The sequence below is a fragment of the Centrocercus urophasianus genome, unplaced genomic scaffold (assembly GCF_019232065.1).
Source record: "Centrocercus urophasianus isolate 14NV4802_14NV808 unplaced genomic scaffold, USGS_Curo_1.0 seq_14, whole genome shotgun sequence".
Lineage (NCBI taxonomy): Eukaryota > Metazoa > Chordata > Aves > Galliformes > Phasianidae > Centrocercus > Centrocercus urophasianus.
The window spans coordinates 28,653,255-28,670,416 of NW_024884586.1; the positions used below are offsets into that span (position 1 = coordinate 28,653,255).

The 17,162-nt window shown below is 36.1% G+C and overlaps 1 protein-coding gene across 1 annotated transcript in view; it reads left to right on the forward strand.

The window, feature by feature from the left end:
- NPAS3 (neuronal PAS domain protein 3) overlaps nt 1-17,162 on the forward strand; it is a 579,942-nt gene that overhangs the window by 340,720 nt on the left and 222,060 nt on the right. The window lies entirely within an intron of this gene.

Here is a 17,162-nt window from a genome sequence, read left to right on the forward strand (position 1 = left end):
AAATTCATATGTGCAAAGAAAATTAAAATTCAGTATTTTATCTAATTCTGGAATTTTTTGGAAATGTTTTTCACAACTCCTTCAGCTCACAGAGAAGACCCTATCTCCATGAATGCTGCCCAAACTGTATAAAGTTCAGTATTAGAAACTAAGACAGGACCAGAATATTGCATGCACCCTATTAATACGCAGAAGCTGGAACTTGTTTTCAAAAGCATGTACATTTATATATGTACAGTTTATATATTCTGTTAATGTCAATATTAATACATGAGGGCTGTTCCAAAAGTAACGCCTCCTATTTCATTGTTGACACACAATGCCAGGGGTGGATGTTTGTGGTATACCAGTAAAGATTGATCTTTCCTCCCAGTATCCCATTACATTTTGTTGCTGTGGGGTAGATGGCAACACAGAGGCAGTCTGACAAAATGGTGTCTGACATGGAAGTGTATATGAAGCAAAGGTTTGTCATCGAATTCCTAAATGCAGAAAAAAAAGGCACCCAGTGGCTTTCATTGATCATTTCAATGAAAGCATCAATGGTTGTGAGCACAGTGAGGTTGTGAGTGGTGTGTTTCAGCAGTTGTGACAGCAATATGGAAGACAAGCCAAGTTCTGGACGGCCATGCAGATTCTTATGAGTGCAACATTCAGTTCCTGTTCATTACTGGCAAAAATGCATAGCTAGTTGTGAGTGACTATGTTGAAAAAGACTGTTTTGTAGCTGAAAATTTGCTGTATCAAAGTGTTAATGTGCTCTTTGTATCTGCTGCGGTTTCCATGGAAATAAGTAGGAGGCATTACTTTTGGGGTTCAGAGAACTGTGATCTTTAAGATAATGCTAGGTGCTGCATGAATGTGGACTACTAAATAAATTTGCTCTAAACATAGCCCCAAAATGGTAGTTAATGCCATTATATCTTGTGCAATTTCAGTTGTACTGTTCTTAGTGGTATTCCAGGGGGCTGAGGAAGCTGCTTGACTTCCTAGTAAAAGTTTATCCACATTCATTTCTGGAAACAGGTTATATTTTCAATACTGTATCTTATTGTTGCCACTTAGTCCCAGAATCCCAGTAAGCCAACAGATGTACCAGGAAGCCAATAAACACTCATAGCATTCAAGCTATTGAGATTAATGTGGGGAACTGGGAAATGTTTTTGCAATTTTACCTTAGATTACTAGTGATACTTGGTGCCTATTACTTACAGGCTTGAAAGTATACACGCCAGGAGAATAACTGTCTAAAAGGTTTAATGATACTTGGGAAGCAGTCAACCATTATTTCACTGTGTCTCTTTCTACTACCTGAAAGACTCGGGTTAATATAATGATTGAGTGCTTCCACTTTATGCCACGTGCAATAGAGGCATTGCTCTGTATATCATATGTAATATTATGTAGCAGTTGTAAAGTGTTTTATGTGTACACTGTGCTTTATGGCCATTAACTAATTAATGCTCACAATGGCTCAGTCAGGTAAACAAGTAGATACTGTCACCCATTATTATCACACTGTTACACTGTCGTGCTTTGTTTATAAATTTACCTATTTGCTTTGTAATGCCATACATAAAAGAACAATAAAAACAATTGAAAATAATGAAAGAGAAGGGAAACTATCTTTCAGGAGCAGATATGACAATGTTTTATATTAACTGTGAGCTAATAGAGTATACAGTAATATCTTAAAGGAAGAATACAAAATGAACTTCACCTATTTTGTTTAGTAGATCAGATATTCTAAGAGGCAGAGACTAATTAGATGTCTTTTTTCTTTTTTTTTTAAAGAACCAAGTACAAGTGCATCATAAATAGGGTAAAACCTCATTTTGAAAAGTTACAAGCTTTTTTGCAGGAAACCATTTTAGGTTCAGAATCTCTGAATGAATATGGTGTATACAAATGATTTCTTTCAAAAGCAGATATCTAAATACTGTTTTGCAGATATGTGGTATAATAGATAAAACCTAGTGGATTTTTTGTTTCAGCATTATTCATAGGGGTATGTGTATGTATGCTGAGTTGCCAAAATTTGAAAGTAGAGTAGTGTTTTATTTCAGATTAGAGATACAATTTAGAAGTGATTCCCATCATCCCCACATACCATGTTTTTCTTCACATTATGAAGGAGTCCTGAAGCACCTGAACTAGATTCCATTTGGATGAAACTAAAGCACATGTGTTCCCAAAGTGCTGCCTAACGGGCTGCAGCTGTTAACTGTTACTGAGTTTCTAGAAGCAGCCTAGACCTAGTGTGAAGTAAAGCTCTCTGAAATGCTGATAGGTGAAACACAAGGTCCTCAGCACCCCCTGTTTCATTCTGCAGAGCACTCCTACTGAGCTGTACTATTTGGAAGTACAGACATAGTAGCTCTACTAAGAACTACGAGATATGACTGTAAGTAGCTTTCAATTCTGTGTGTTTCTTCCATTGGTAATTTTCAGAAAATGCTGAGGAAGTTTAATGATGAAATCCTATTGATGTTTGGCAATGTTTAGGTTTCTAAGTTTGATTGCCTTCATTTTACACTTTCAACATGTTAACCTTGAAAATATATCAGTCTTTCATTATGATATTCAGAGAAATACAGTTTGAATTGGTTAATTTTACATGTCAATTTACTTATACTGCCATTAATACATCTCCTATGTGAATTCAACTGTTGTACAGTGTACAGTTAATGTTTAGCATCAAGAAAATACTCATGAGATTTTTTTTTGGTTCTCTCTTCTTCATGTTTCTTTGGCCTCTTAAAAAATAGGTGGACTGGAATGAACATATTTTTCCTATTGAATGATAGGAATCAATGATATTTCTATAAGTTTTTGGTTCTTTAATTGCACAGTGTTACATGTTCCACAAAATCAAATTTAGCTTATTTCAAATAGTAATTCCTTAAATATACTTTGTAGAGTAGGCTTGCTGATAGAACGTCCCTGGCTGACAGTGATGGCTATAGGAGCTTGTGATCAATGAATGTACTTCTGAAACAAAATTACAGTAGAAAAAAAAAAATCAGTAAATAGAGAAAAAAATTGCCTAAGTTCTGAATATTAGTAGTGTTTATAATGCTGCTTTTGAAAAAAATACTGTATTTCATGAGGTGTTCATTGGAGGTATTGAGTATTGTAGTTTGTATTCACATTGTAATGACATTCACAGCTGAAAGTAATTCACATTTTTCATATCTGAATGTAAGCTACAGACCAGAAAGTTGCCACTTTCTGGTTTTAGCAGTGGCTGAACTTTGAATCCAGCACGCAAGAAAATGCTACAATTCTAAGCTTTGAGAAATAACCTCAAGAAAATGTTATGAGTTGGCTGGGTCCAGAATTAGGGTGGGTGATTAGATTCCTGTATTTCCTGCTGAGTGGTACATGCTTGTTTTGCAGTAGTATTTTAGTCAGAGGTTTAAACAATGTGCATATCTATTCAGTCTCTCAGCATTGCTGAGCTGCTTTTTATTGATTTTTTTTTTTTTTTTTTTTTTTTTTCATCTCTGCAAACCCAGCGTTCTCCATGTATTTTAGAAATCTTACAGTAGCGTTCTGCACAATAGGAGTTTTAATCAGAATTACTTTCAGTTCATCAAAAAACATCACTGTCTTTAGGGATGTTGTTTAGGGATTGTTATGCTCTGTTGATACTTTCTGATATCAGCGTATCAACAGTTGATACGCTGATATCCCTTTTCTAAGAAAATAATAAGAAGTCCTCTTTTCATAAAACAGTAATAAGATACTAAAGATTTTGTTCACCCTTTCCTGAGTGACATATGCAGTGTATATTTATACCATACATAAGTAAAGAACATTCCATTAAATGCAGGGATTTCTTTTATCAAGTTATTACAGTTTCTATATTTGACAGTGATAATGATAATACAGTAATAATAATAATAATAGTATTTAGGCATTTTTTTTCTCTTGAGAACAATAATTAAGTATTTATATAGGCCTGAAACTATCTTTGGGTGGGGGAGAACTGGTTTGACTTTTTCTGACTATTAGCTTTCTCTCTGTTAATTTTTTTCCTAGGTCTGTCAAGTACTATATGGTGACACAGTAAGCGGGATGTATTTTTTTCACATCAGTGCCTTGTTAATGCTGTTCATTAATCTAGAACCACAAGCACTTGTTCAAAGGTGGTCAGATATTCCATATTTCTGTAAGGTTTGAGGGAAGGGTGACAGCTCACTTACAGCATCAGAAACCAGATCTCATTGTATTGTCATGTCATTTTTAATACTAATAAAATAGGAGAGGTTGCATGTGAATTCACAGCCTGTAAAAGCAATTGGAGTAATACAGCAGCACAATCCAAAGTAAATCATTCCATCAGATTCTAGTATCCCAGAGCTTTGAGAGTTTAAAATAGAGTTAGTAGTGAATTGCTACATAAAAAATGTAGATGAATTTTATTACACATCAGGTTAATTAGGTTTATGGAAGTTCAGTATTGTCTTAAAACCTGATAGTTTTTATGTTTGTTTTTTAAGTACTGTTGTATGTGTGTCCATAGTGCAATGAAGTCCCTACGAAGGCCAGTATATCATAATATTCATACAATGTTCTGTTATGCTGTTCAGGCAACTAATATGTCAATCTTCCTGGTCTGTAGAAGTTTATAGTAATAAGTTTAATTTGTTTTAGGGCCCCTAAATAATTTTAAACAGAATTGCTCGTAATAGATTTATCATCTTTAATCACTGTATTAGAATTTGAAAGTCATTTTAAAATATTTAAAATGTTATTGACAATATTTAGTCATGCTATATTAAGAAATTTGTACACTCCACTTTGAGGTTTTTTTCAATATGTAGTTTACAATATGTAGTTTTTCCAATTTGCAGTTTTAATTATATAAAGCAATCCAGTCTTTTCATTTTGCTTATTGTTGGAAACTGGAATCACAGATTGTTTTGGACTGGGAGAAACCTAAAAGACTGTTTAGCATCAACCCTCTTGCCATGGGCAGGGACACTTTCCACTGGACCAGGCTGTGCAAAGCCCCACCCAACCTAGCCTTGAATACTTCCAGGGGTGGGGTGTCTACATCATCCAAATTCAGACACAAGCCTCCTGCTCTTTCATAAATAAATCCTATAATGTCATTACTACTTTAACCAATTTGGGAAAAGTTGGCATTCTATTTTCTGATAAACCTAGGCATAATTCTTTATGATGGGTAAGAATTGCTGATGTGTAAAACCACCAGTGAGAGCTGCTGCTTAACACACCAGCAGACAGAGCTTCCATGGGCCATGGTAGTTATCCTCACAGGTTTTTAAATATTTAAGGAAATACTGATATTACAGATCTGACTGCTAGTGCTCATTAAACTGCAGATCAGATAAAAGGTAAAAATAAAAATTCAAGTGTTTAAAAAGAGGCAATACCAACCCTACTGTTATAGGTAGAGAAGATAGCACGGGGCTTGATAGTAAAGACTTGACAGTAAAGCAGCAAATGAACAGTGCTGTACTGTGTTTAGAGGCACCACACTCACTTATTCCTCCTTTGTCAGTGGACTAACAGTTTGCTGTAAAACTCTGCACCTCCTACAGATAAATACATGCTCTTAGATGCTTCTATGCTTTTTGCAATTCTTGAGGGGAGAATATTAACTGAATTTTAAACAATGCATTAGGGAAAATTAAGCATCAAAAATATCAGAAGGGTTTCTTTAGAAAGGAATGCAATTTAAATTTTACTGAAACTAGCTCATATTCAAATGGGTATCCTATTCAAATGAGTTAGACTTTTTTTGATACTGTTATGTACATCTATAATAAAAGCAATGTGAAAATAGCATTCAGAGAATTTCACAGTAGGGGTTATAATTGTGCTCACTTAGGGACCTGATCTGCCATTGATACATGTGCATAATTCCCATTAACAGTAATAGGAGTAACACATGCTTTTTGATGGCAGAATGGATTCTTACTCTGAGTGCTACGATATTACCATTCCTACTGTGATAATAGCAATATCATATTGCCATGATAATAGATACATCACTGGAGCTAAATTAAGATTCTCGGAACCGGAACTATGTAAGGAAAAGTAGGAATAACACCTGAATGGTAGTAACTGAGAGCAGTGTGCGTATACAGGGCAAGAACAGGAATAAAAACTTCGAATAATTGGACAGAACACATGCAAGCAAATGGTCCTTTCTAACATTTTTGAGCTAAAAAGTATGGCAAAATGGTCTTGCTCTGGATCAGTGTGCAAAGATCACTACCTGCCTTTCTTTGAAGCATGAATGATAGTGGAAGGAGCAAGGAATACTGAAGCAGTCTGCAGGATATTATGTTTGTCCCCCATGCAGTTGTTGCTTACTTGAGCAGGGACTCTGTCACATTGAAAATGCTGACTCTGGCCCACCCACTTGCAGAAGGTGTACTTTTACCTTTCTTGTGTCTCAATGGAGCACACCCAACAGGGATCAGATCACTGCCTTGTTCTCGTTCTGGGAAGGGGAGCTTGCTGCCCTCTCACAATGCAGACAAAGCCTCAGTAGCTTCCAGAGCTGATCTTGTGGGATCCCATTGCAGTGCTCTGGAGACTTTTACTGCTCCAAGTGTGCATTTCTCCTTGAGAAATTTCACTAGTGGCTGGGGTCTTGAAATCATCATTCTTTATACTTAGAAATACAATGATTGAAGGGATGAAAAAAGTTTGAATTATAAAGCAGCTTTTATGCACTTTACCTTTCCCAATGCCTAACACGTTCATCAAAGTTAAGACAGTCCCACTGATCTTATATAACCACCATGTCTAGAAATGGGGTTCACTCTCTTTTCTTGCACTGATTGCATGTCCTTTGAGATCAAGAGCTCAGGGTTTTTCTCTGTTCAGTTTTGCCTGCCTGAAGCCCCATCCCTTATGGAAAGAAGTATTCTGCTTTCCTGAGGACTCGCAGAGAGCTTCTGCAGGGTATAACCTTCTGAACCATATGGCAGACAGCGTAAAACCAAACAGATACACACAGATATATTGAACGCATTAAAATATTACTTGGAGCCACAACATTCTTCAAACACTTGCTACACCTGGTGTTTAAAATCCTCAGTACAAGAATAACTGTAATCTACTCCGTGTTTTAATATGCTGAAGTTGCCACACAAGCAAGCCTGAGATTTATGTATCTGCAACTGCCACAGGTAAAATAGCATTCCTAATAAAGTCTCTACTGGTGTCAGGCATGAATGAAAATCCTTAGGTCTTTGAATATACCTGCTCAGATAGGAGGCATGGAGAAATCCTTTCGTTGCTTTGTTAGTTGCTCTTATTTACCACTGCATGGAATGGAAGTTGCTTTGGAAAAATATTTGCATGTTGTGTACAGTCTGGGAGCATATTTAAAGCTGTTGTTTTTGATTTTTTTTTTTTTTTTTTTTTTTTTTTTAATTCCTTCATAGCACTGCTAATGTAAAGGACATGGATTGAAGAGAGGATCTTCTTTTCCTAGGCAATGTGTTATTGATGAGCTGGCATTTGCCCTGGGGCTCTCCCTGAGGATTGCTTACATCTATTACTCACCGGCATCGATTGGTTAATTTGATAATTCTATCACCAATCAGCTTGGGCCTGACCTTTTGCCATGGCAATGATGGCAGAGTCTTCATTTTTACATTGCAGACCTGGTAGATTGACCTTTCTGAGGAGAATGTCAAGACATCCCTTGATCTTAACCTGTCACTAAATTTGTTAGAATTACTCTGTCCCTTACCTTGATCTATTGTATTTGTAATGTTCAGGATGCACAGTTCGTGTTGAAATATTCTTAAATATGTTATGTTGGTCTAATGACACTTTCATAATTAAAAGTCTACTACCTGATAGGGAAGGGTGCATTTCAGTAAGTTTTCATGTTCATTTTCCTCCTATTTGGCTGTGTATTTCTCACTGTAAAGTCCATTGTGGAACAAATACCTTCCCTTGCAGTGACCACATGCATAAAAGTAATTTTTCATCCCTACTCTTACAGATCTGTGAACTAAACAAGATTCGATCAGCTACCAAATTAAGTCAGGGCTATTCTGTAGGGGATTTCTAGGAACCTAAAGAAAATAATGCAACTGAGTTGAAGCATATTCTGTCTCACTGTCCCCTGAGAAAGTTTTCCTCATCTCCACGTGTGCCCAAAAAATTACCTGGAGCTTATGCAAATTTTCAATTTTTCTGCAAGTAATTTACATGAACTGTTCATTTCTACGCTCTTTTCATTGCACAAATTAAAACACTGTTCTATTCTGTCAGCATAGTGGGTGTATTTTTCGACAAGGATGTATTCATTAAGTGTTTCGTATGTTTTTTAATAAATCTGTGTGTCAAGTAATCCTGATTTCAAGTGTGCTTTTGGTAATAATGGCAGCATTTTACCTGTAGTCAAGTACAACTATCCCCATGCAATATTTCAATTCTACAGTACGTTAAATTTATCATAGAGCACTGAGAACAAAAGTTGGGGGTTTGTTTTGTTGATATTTGCATCATCTCTCTTCATGTGAAGGTTAAGCCCTTCCTTTCCATTTCCCCTTTCCATTTCTTTTGCCTTAAAACTTATCCCATTTTCTCCTTAGGAGACAATTAAAGGGCACTGCTTTGTGACTCTGATTGTATTAAGCGGTTCAGCTCAAATGAAAGGAGAATACAAAGAAATGTCTTTTTTATTCTCCCTATGTTTTCTGCAAGTGTATGCACAAGTGTAGATAATTCAGTTATCTGTAGTGGAACTAATTTGGGCTATTCTGTAGTTAAAGGTCTTTCTTTAAGTAAAAGGCAGTTAATAACAGAGTTGTAATTCCTAGTGGGGTTGTTGGGTTTTCTTGTTTATATTTGTGTTGGTTTTTTTTAATTATTTATTTATTGGTGAGGGTGACTAATACTGTCGAAATCTAATTTGAATGAAATCTTGTAAAATCTGTAATGTGTTCAGAAAATGGACACTTTCCTACTAAACTGAAGCCTGAAGCAAATCTGAATGGACAAGTTAGAAGCTGCTGTGTTTCTAGAGAAAGAAATCTTCTATTCAGAAACTAAAATTATCTAGGCATATAGTAATTAACTGAGATTGCTACTTCATGTTGTATTTATTTCAAGAAACAAATTTAAAATTGAGGAGTGAAAATAATTCAGTAACTGTTACATTGTTTTATTGAGCCGAATACTATCTGTTGTAGTACAAGCGAGCAGTATTTATACTCTGCTACAATCCAGATTTTAGTAGTCACTGAGCTCCACATCAAGAAGAGTGTTTTGCCCCAATTAGTGCATAGTAATCATACTGCACAGATCAAGTGGAGAGCGTATAAACCCAGTGTTTTATGATAAACTGTTCAGATTTCTTTACTACACAGGTTTCCAGCTTACATGACAATTAATGCAAGTAAGAGTACTTGCAGACTTCCAGTTTTCAGCAGTGCCTGTGTATACATACATATTGTCCTTATAGTAGGACTTGAAGATAACATGAGAACCATGAATAGACTGACTGTGGTTATTGTTATTTTGGGTTTTTTTGCTTGTTTAAGGAAAAAAAAAATGGGTATGTCGATAGAGGAAGAAGGTGTTTTTAAGTAGGCAGTGAAACTCTTACAGGAGTGAAACCAACTTTAGTTGTATAATTATTATAGTTTTTTGGGGGACGGAGTCATAGTTATGGCCACAAGTTGTATCAGAGGAGGTTTAGATTAGACATAAGGAAGAACTTTTTCTCTCAGAGAGTGGTCAGGCACTGGAATGGCTGCCCAGGGAGGTGGTGGAGTCGCCGTCCCTGGCAGTGTTCAAGAGGCATCTGGATGAGGAGCTGCATGATATGGTTTAGTGCTTGTGGTGGTAATGGTGATGAGGAGAGGGTTGGACTAGATGATCTTATAGGCCATTTCCAACCTTGTGATTCTATGATTCTATCCATGTAACATGCTACACATCTGTATGCATTACCTCGTTATACATGCCTTGTTTACTTTACTGTTTTTTAATTAATTTGAATTTTGAGCTGATACACTTAAGAGATGTGTATCTTTCATTACTGTTAAACACGATTTGGTCAGGTGCTAATTGAAAGCCAACTTTTTTGCACAGTCCTGCAAAGGCAACTTCTTATGACCCCAAGAACTTTTTCTAGGAAAAGCTGCAGTGTTTGAAAAACTAGTGCAAAATGATTTTGTGATGAGAACAATTTTTGCTAAAAGTGAAGTTGAGATTAACTAAATTCATTTCCCTTGTAATCTCAAGCAAATTCCAGTCTAAGCCTCTAGAAGTTAAAGGTTGCTGCTATAGCCACCTATACACCTTTTGTTCACAGAAAATTCAACTGAAATGAAATCTGTTTCACATAGACCGGAATATGCCCCCTGCTAATTAGAAACGACACAGGAAGACTGAAACAAGAATAAGAAAATTTGTATTGAAAAATTGAAAGATAAGATAGTTATCCCTTTGATTTACAGTTACAGAAACAGTCTTCATTGTTTTAGTATCTAATCTTAGCTTAGTTTGTGAAAAAGGCATTGATTTAAAAATATTTAGCTGTGCATTATGAGAGAGACAGCAGACTAACATTTTTGAAATTTTTAATGATAAGGTTGTATATAGCTAGATAAGAAAGAACAGGGCATAGATTGAGCAAGAGAGATGCACTGGCACACTGAATACAAACTGTGGTTGATAGGAGAACTACTGACCTGCTGGTTGAAAAATGTAATTTAATGTTTAAAGCCACAGGCTGAAACCATTACTCGCAACTGGTGTTCACTATTTAAACCCAAAAAGTAATAGATTCCTCTACAAACTAATGACTGTAGTTCATATAATTCTATACCTATCAGAAAATTGAAGAAGAAAAGTATTTTTCTTCTCACCTCCCATATAACTATATGCTTCTCTGCCAACAGATCAGGTTCCTGACCACTTCCCTTCTGTTTTTGTTCCCTCCTTCCCTCCTGCCCCCATCCCCGTAGTCTGTAGGCTTTCACTGTTTTCTCATCTCTTCTCTGGAGCAGGATTTCATCAATCACTTTGGGAGTAGTCTGCTCTTGTAATCAAGGCTGAGATCCATCAAGTGTCCAGGCAGCATCAGTTTCTTTCAAGCTGCCCAGCAGCTCTGGTTTCTGAGGTTCTTTTTTGAGGTTCAGTGCCTTGTAGTGAGTGCTCAGTGACTGAAAATATCTTCAGCTCCTTCTTACAAGGGGATTTGCAATTCCCACTGAAACATGGTCACAGCAACCATTCTATGAGAAATCGCTCAGGCTCCGCACAGTGCCATGATGTCTTATTGATCCAGGAGCACTATTGAAAAAAGGTTGTAAGGAAGGAGGCAAGGAGGAAAAATTGTCAGTGACATATGCGTGTATGAAAAGAGCAAGAGAGAAGAAAGGTGGAAACACAATTTGCACAGTCAGAATCTTACTGTGCTGGCAAGCTGCATTCGAGAGTGTGAACTAAATGCTGTTAGCTGCAACAAGCCCTGTATGTAGACATCCTCACACACTGTAGAATTGTCTAGGGGATCTGAGGGAGGCTCTTGGAATACCACTTTAAAGACAACTTAAAGAAACACACAGCCTTGAACAACCAACTCTAAGATTATTCTTTTCTTGCTGGGTTATTTATTTATTTTGGGTTTGTTTTTTTTTTTTTTTTTTTTTTTCTTTCAAACTGCAAAGACATTTCTTGAGAAAAAGCTGGAGGAAAGCTCACTGATAACTAAGAAAGTAAAATAGCATATGAGTTATTAAAAGGTCTTTTCACAGAAGTGGGATTAATTTCCATATCCCTTAGGAATCCCTGCACGTGCTTTTATCACAGAAATGGCATTTTGGTGGGCGGGTTGAAAATTGCTTAATAAGATTAAATTTTAAAAAGGTAAGGCTACAGTTCAGCAGAGCTAACCAACGTAATTTAGAAGAATAATGCCCCCACCAAACTGAAAGCAAAATCTGCATTCTGTTTTTATCTGAAGATATTATTCAATACATTTTTGCACTAGACATCAATAGCTGAACATGCATCAAAATAAATTCTGGAGTCTTTGCCTCCAGTAATGGACTGCACTGGAATTGTTCCCATTTAAATAGTGCAGGGAAAAAGCACGGGGGAAAATTACATTTGCTGTAGAAAATATCTTACTGTGGCAAAGTTTTCATTGTTCGTTAATTATAGAATAAGGGTGTGAAAGGCTGCTGTAATTTCAAATTTATTCTGTCAACAATGGTATAGGACTTCGTTTAAATCCTTTTGTGTGTATGTTTTTCATGTAGTTTTGGGACTGTTTATTTGTAACTCTATATGTATTCTACAGTTTCTGGAATATTCTGCGCTAATATAAACATCTTCAGACATGGCTTATGAAGTGTACTATTAGTTCTCCTAAAAGCAAGAATTACCATAACTCACTGGAAAAGAGATAATTTGTACATCTTTCTGACACATTGGAAACTTTTAATGACTCCATTAGGCCCTGTGCTATTTCTTGGGACAACATTCTACTATAATAACAGAACAGTTTACTCAAAATTGTAGGACTGTTGTGCACAAGCTGATATTTTCAAACATTGTGTCAGTGTGGATGTGAGAGAGCATCAAGTCATTTGTTCTCTGTGATTTGTTTTCCCCCTTAGTAGGCCAGGTAAATAAATACTCCTGCAATAGCAGACAGAGAAAGATGTTGAGATTACTATCTTTCATGAGGATTAAAATGACAGTGGGTTGAAGAGAAGGCAAATAAAGCTTGCGGATTTGGTTTCTATTCTTTTGCAGCTGATGAGGCACACAAACTTCTTTAACATTTTCTGTCCTTTGACTTTATAAAGCATCGATGGATTCTCCCTTTTTCTTCTGTTGTTACATAGCAGTTCTATTTCTTGTCAAGTAAAACCAGACATTTCTTTCCCTTTTAATTGCATTCCAGGTAACAGAGTCTTTTCAGTTTTCCTCTTTGGGTGAGATTCTCTTTCATTTCATGACTGACCAGGCCATTTTTTCCATGCTCGTGATATGCTTCAACCATATCAAATATAAAAAATATGTATAAATGATGTCTCTTTGCAATTTCGCAAATCTACAGTTGCAGGACCAGTTTTTCAAGCTCCTTCTCTATGAGTGACTTTCTTTGTCCAGCAAACACCCATTATACCTCTTCTTTTAGACATTCTGCTCTAGTTACCCTGTTTTATTACACTGATAGACATTTTCCACCTGAAAATACTCACTAGAAATAGAAAATAATATATAAATCTGACAGTATAGTGCTACAATATACAGTGAAGTTGTGTGCCATTTGTGTACAATGTTCACACCTGCAGACTGACTTTCTTATATTTCCACTACCCAAGCTGAACATTGTCTTTTCAGATGAATGGCACAAAAGTATTGCTTAAGGTATTGCTGGTTTCCACAAGAACATCTGTTTTACCATTGCCTCTTTTCAATCTTAGTGCAGACAAGCCAGCAGCAAGCAGAAATCATGATTTCAGGATAATTTCAAATAATGACTTTCAGTGCTGGCACTTGGTACCCCTAACATATTCTAGAGATTCCTGGGTACCACCTAACTGCTATTAAATCTAACAGCTTCCATCTACGCTTTGTTTTTGGGTCAAAAATGTCTGCCAATTTCCTTAGTTGTCTCCTACCTTTGTCCAGTTCCTTCCATCTGTTTAATCCTATGAACTGCCCTCAGACATTTTGTCTTTCACACAGTTAAGATCATCATCTTTCATATATCAATTTGATACATTTTCCCTACATAGCAATCACCAGTTAGGTGGAAGTATAAGATCAATATCCTAATTGAAACCTGTCTCCCAATCCTATCATTGAGTTAGAGAGCTTATGATCATACATAATTCGTTTATGCTCATATACAAATACATACATTGCATAATATTTAAGTTTGGCATAAAATACCATATCAGATTTCACACAGTCTTCAGGTTCCAATCAGAGAGTTTGAGTACCTCCTGAAGAGTCTTTGCATTTTCTCTCTATAGAATGACTCTACCAATGCCTTGCTGTTTGCCATCAGTATAGTTAAGCCAAATGAAAAATGTCAGCCATAGAAAGAGCTTATATCGGCCTAAAGACAGCGCACGGGCCTCTACCCAATGAGAATGAAACCACAATGCATTCTGCTGTAGGCTCAGCATCACACAACAGAGTCATCCTTTTTTTTTGTCTTTTGGTTAATGTTGCTCTAAGGGATGCTGTCAATTCACCTGTCCTTTCTCAGATTTTCCTTAAAGCTATCCTGAAAGAGAGGTGAATATGTTAAGAAAATGAGTTGAAAGAAAGAAACAAGCAAGTATCTCTAAAAATTCAATAGTTACATTTGAGGGCAATGGCAACTTTAGAAAATCTCTTCAGGTTTCATGAGAAGCCACCACTGCTTATTAAATGTTAGAAAAAATTGTTTAGTTATGTTAAACATCTTGTCTGTTTCCTCATATACCTTTTTCCTTTCCTGGAAATGTAAAAATGGATGCTTCCTCCTAGGGCACAAAAATGAGGCTGAACTGATCCTCTATTTCAGCACTTAGTTTATCATGGAAATTTTTATTGAAGTTTCCATTAAGCCTTCTGGCCTATAATACAAACAGTATTGTTATTGGTTCTGCTGTAAAAGAGAGATTTTTATGTTCAGCTTTGCCATCTGTTTAAAACTGCATGGTAACACCAGGCAAGAAAATCCTGCCAAACTATTTCAACATTTACAACAAGCTTGTTTCATTAAATAACCTAGTTGGCCTTTTCTCCTAAATGAAATACGTTCTGTTTTTATGGTCATGAGTTATTGGATGACTCCTTATATGTCTAATTCTAAGAAAATATAAAAAGGATAGGGCCTGAACTTCTTTGTTTAGTAGCAAAGGTTGAAATAATTCACTAAAGAGAGATGGAAGAAAGAAAGAATGGAACCATGGAAGGCCTAATGACCTAAGCAAAGTTTAGTTTCTGAGTACGAGGAATTGAAGGATTGTCAGTTTCAGAACTTACACACAGGGTTTCTTGTTCTCCTGAAAAGCACAAATAATTTTTGAGCAGGTTTACTGTTCCAAGGAGGTCAGGACAAGAACAAGTGTACTGAATGGGAATTTTGTTGGTTATCTATTTCTGTTGCTCTCAGAGGAGCTCACCAGACTGTGATAGAGTGCTCCAACGTATGAGTATTTTAGGAGAAAAATGAAGGATAGCAGCCTACCTAAATTATAATTTTCACAGCACTGCTAAAGTCCTAAGATAAAATGCATGAAAAATAAACATATGAAATTTAAAAAAAAAAAAAAAAAAGGCTAGACAAAAGAACTTTTCCAAGGAAAGGATCAGTTAACTTGTCTGATTTCTGCTGTGTTCAAAAGTTGAAATTAAATGAACTTCTTATTTTAGACATGAAATCTTAATGAAAACAGCAGCATAACTGTTGTTAAGACCATATTATCAGGATTTCAGTTCAGGTGTTTACCTGAACTTGCAAAGATGCATCTCATCTTTTCCATCCACCTACTCCCAGCATGTCTGTTCGTCTTTTTTCTTATTCTAACAGGCCAGAGCTAGAACAGCTTGGACTTGGGACTAACCTCACAATGAATTTTCTTGTGTTTAGTAGGTGAGTAGATACCTCTTCCTTCTAGTAGTCAGAGTTGAGAAGGTAGGGTTTGTGTTTCTGGAGGCTTCACTCTTGATGACTTTTATTTGCTTGCTTTTTATTTATTTATTTATTTATTTTAATTAAACAAATATGTAGGTATCCTTTCAAAAAGCAGGTATTGGGCTTATTTTGTTGTTGTTTTTGTTGTTTGCTTTTTTTTTTTTCTTTCCAGAATGCTCTGCACTCATTTAAATGCTGTATGCTTTGTATTTTGAGCTCATGATTTCAAGTGCTGTCTGGACCATCTCTTGATGTTGAGAATAGAATCAGAACAAGAAAGCTCTTCATTTCATATGAAGAATTTTGTGATGTTGACATCATGTAAGTGACAAATAAGTGGAGTAGAACCAAACTATTGACCCCTTCAGCTTCTCCAAATCATTTTTTAAACTGACATCAAAGATTTTGTAACAGTTCTGCTTACAAATGATCTAAGGATATTGAAACATGATGGATAAAGCAGTTGTTTTCACACCATAGCAAATAAATAACATTGTTTATTAAGCTATAGAGACAGAGATAAGACTCTTGTCCATTCATGACTAATTGCTATAACTGACTTTGTATTCTGAATCTTTTTATTGTGAATTCCAGTCTTCAGATTCAGTCTGCTGCTTTCTTCTTAATTTAATCGATTGTTTCAGGGTACTACTTTATTTCAGGCCAAAGAACTGAATTATTTGTGTTGTAAATAATCTGATATGCATTCCCTAGTTTGATCACTTTTGCTTCTTTCAACAGGTTTGATTGGATTCAGTCTCTGGCCATTTAAAAACTGCCATATAATCAATATAGAAGCTGAAATACTGAAGGAGACTGATGAGAAAAGATTCTTGGTAACAAAATATGTGTAGCATTCTCTTTTAGGCTCTTTACATGTAACTGTGCAATATGACAATTTCCTGTTGGTCATGGGAGCCTGTTTATAGAATGTTCTTCAGTACCTGTCAAGCTTCTGTAATTTACCTGGCATAAGCAGCAGGAAACGCACATTGTAGAATGAAGTTCTGCGTGCTAGTCATTCCTTCTACTGTGTAGAGCTTGCCCAAGTGTGTGTAAATGCCATCTTTACAATCATGATTTTAGAAAACAGATGATATGGGAAATTTACAATTTAGAATGTCAAGAAGTGTTCTTTGTAGTGCTGGATCTACAGAAGAGTTCATACCACATCTCTGTTATCATCATATGCTTTTCAAATACATACTGATAAGATTCGTTATAAATTAGAGCTAGAGTAATTCCTTATTCCACAGAAAGAAAGTTGATCTTACGCAGTAATCTAGTAAGAGCTTCAAATACAGGGTTGAATGGACTGAAATGGGCTACTAATTGTCTGTAGTTCAGCTTGACTTAAGTGGCCTGGCAGAGTTTTTTAGGCAGACATCAGCAAATTCTAAGCACTGGTTAATCGAAATATGAGTTGATGCCCATGCCCTCAGCCTTGCCTTTTCATTGATGGTTACATAGACTTCTGTGATTCTGTGCTGCGTTTTTC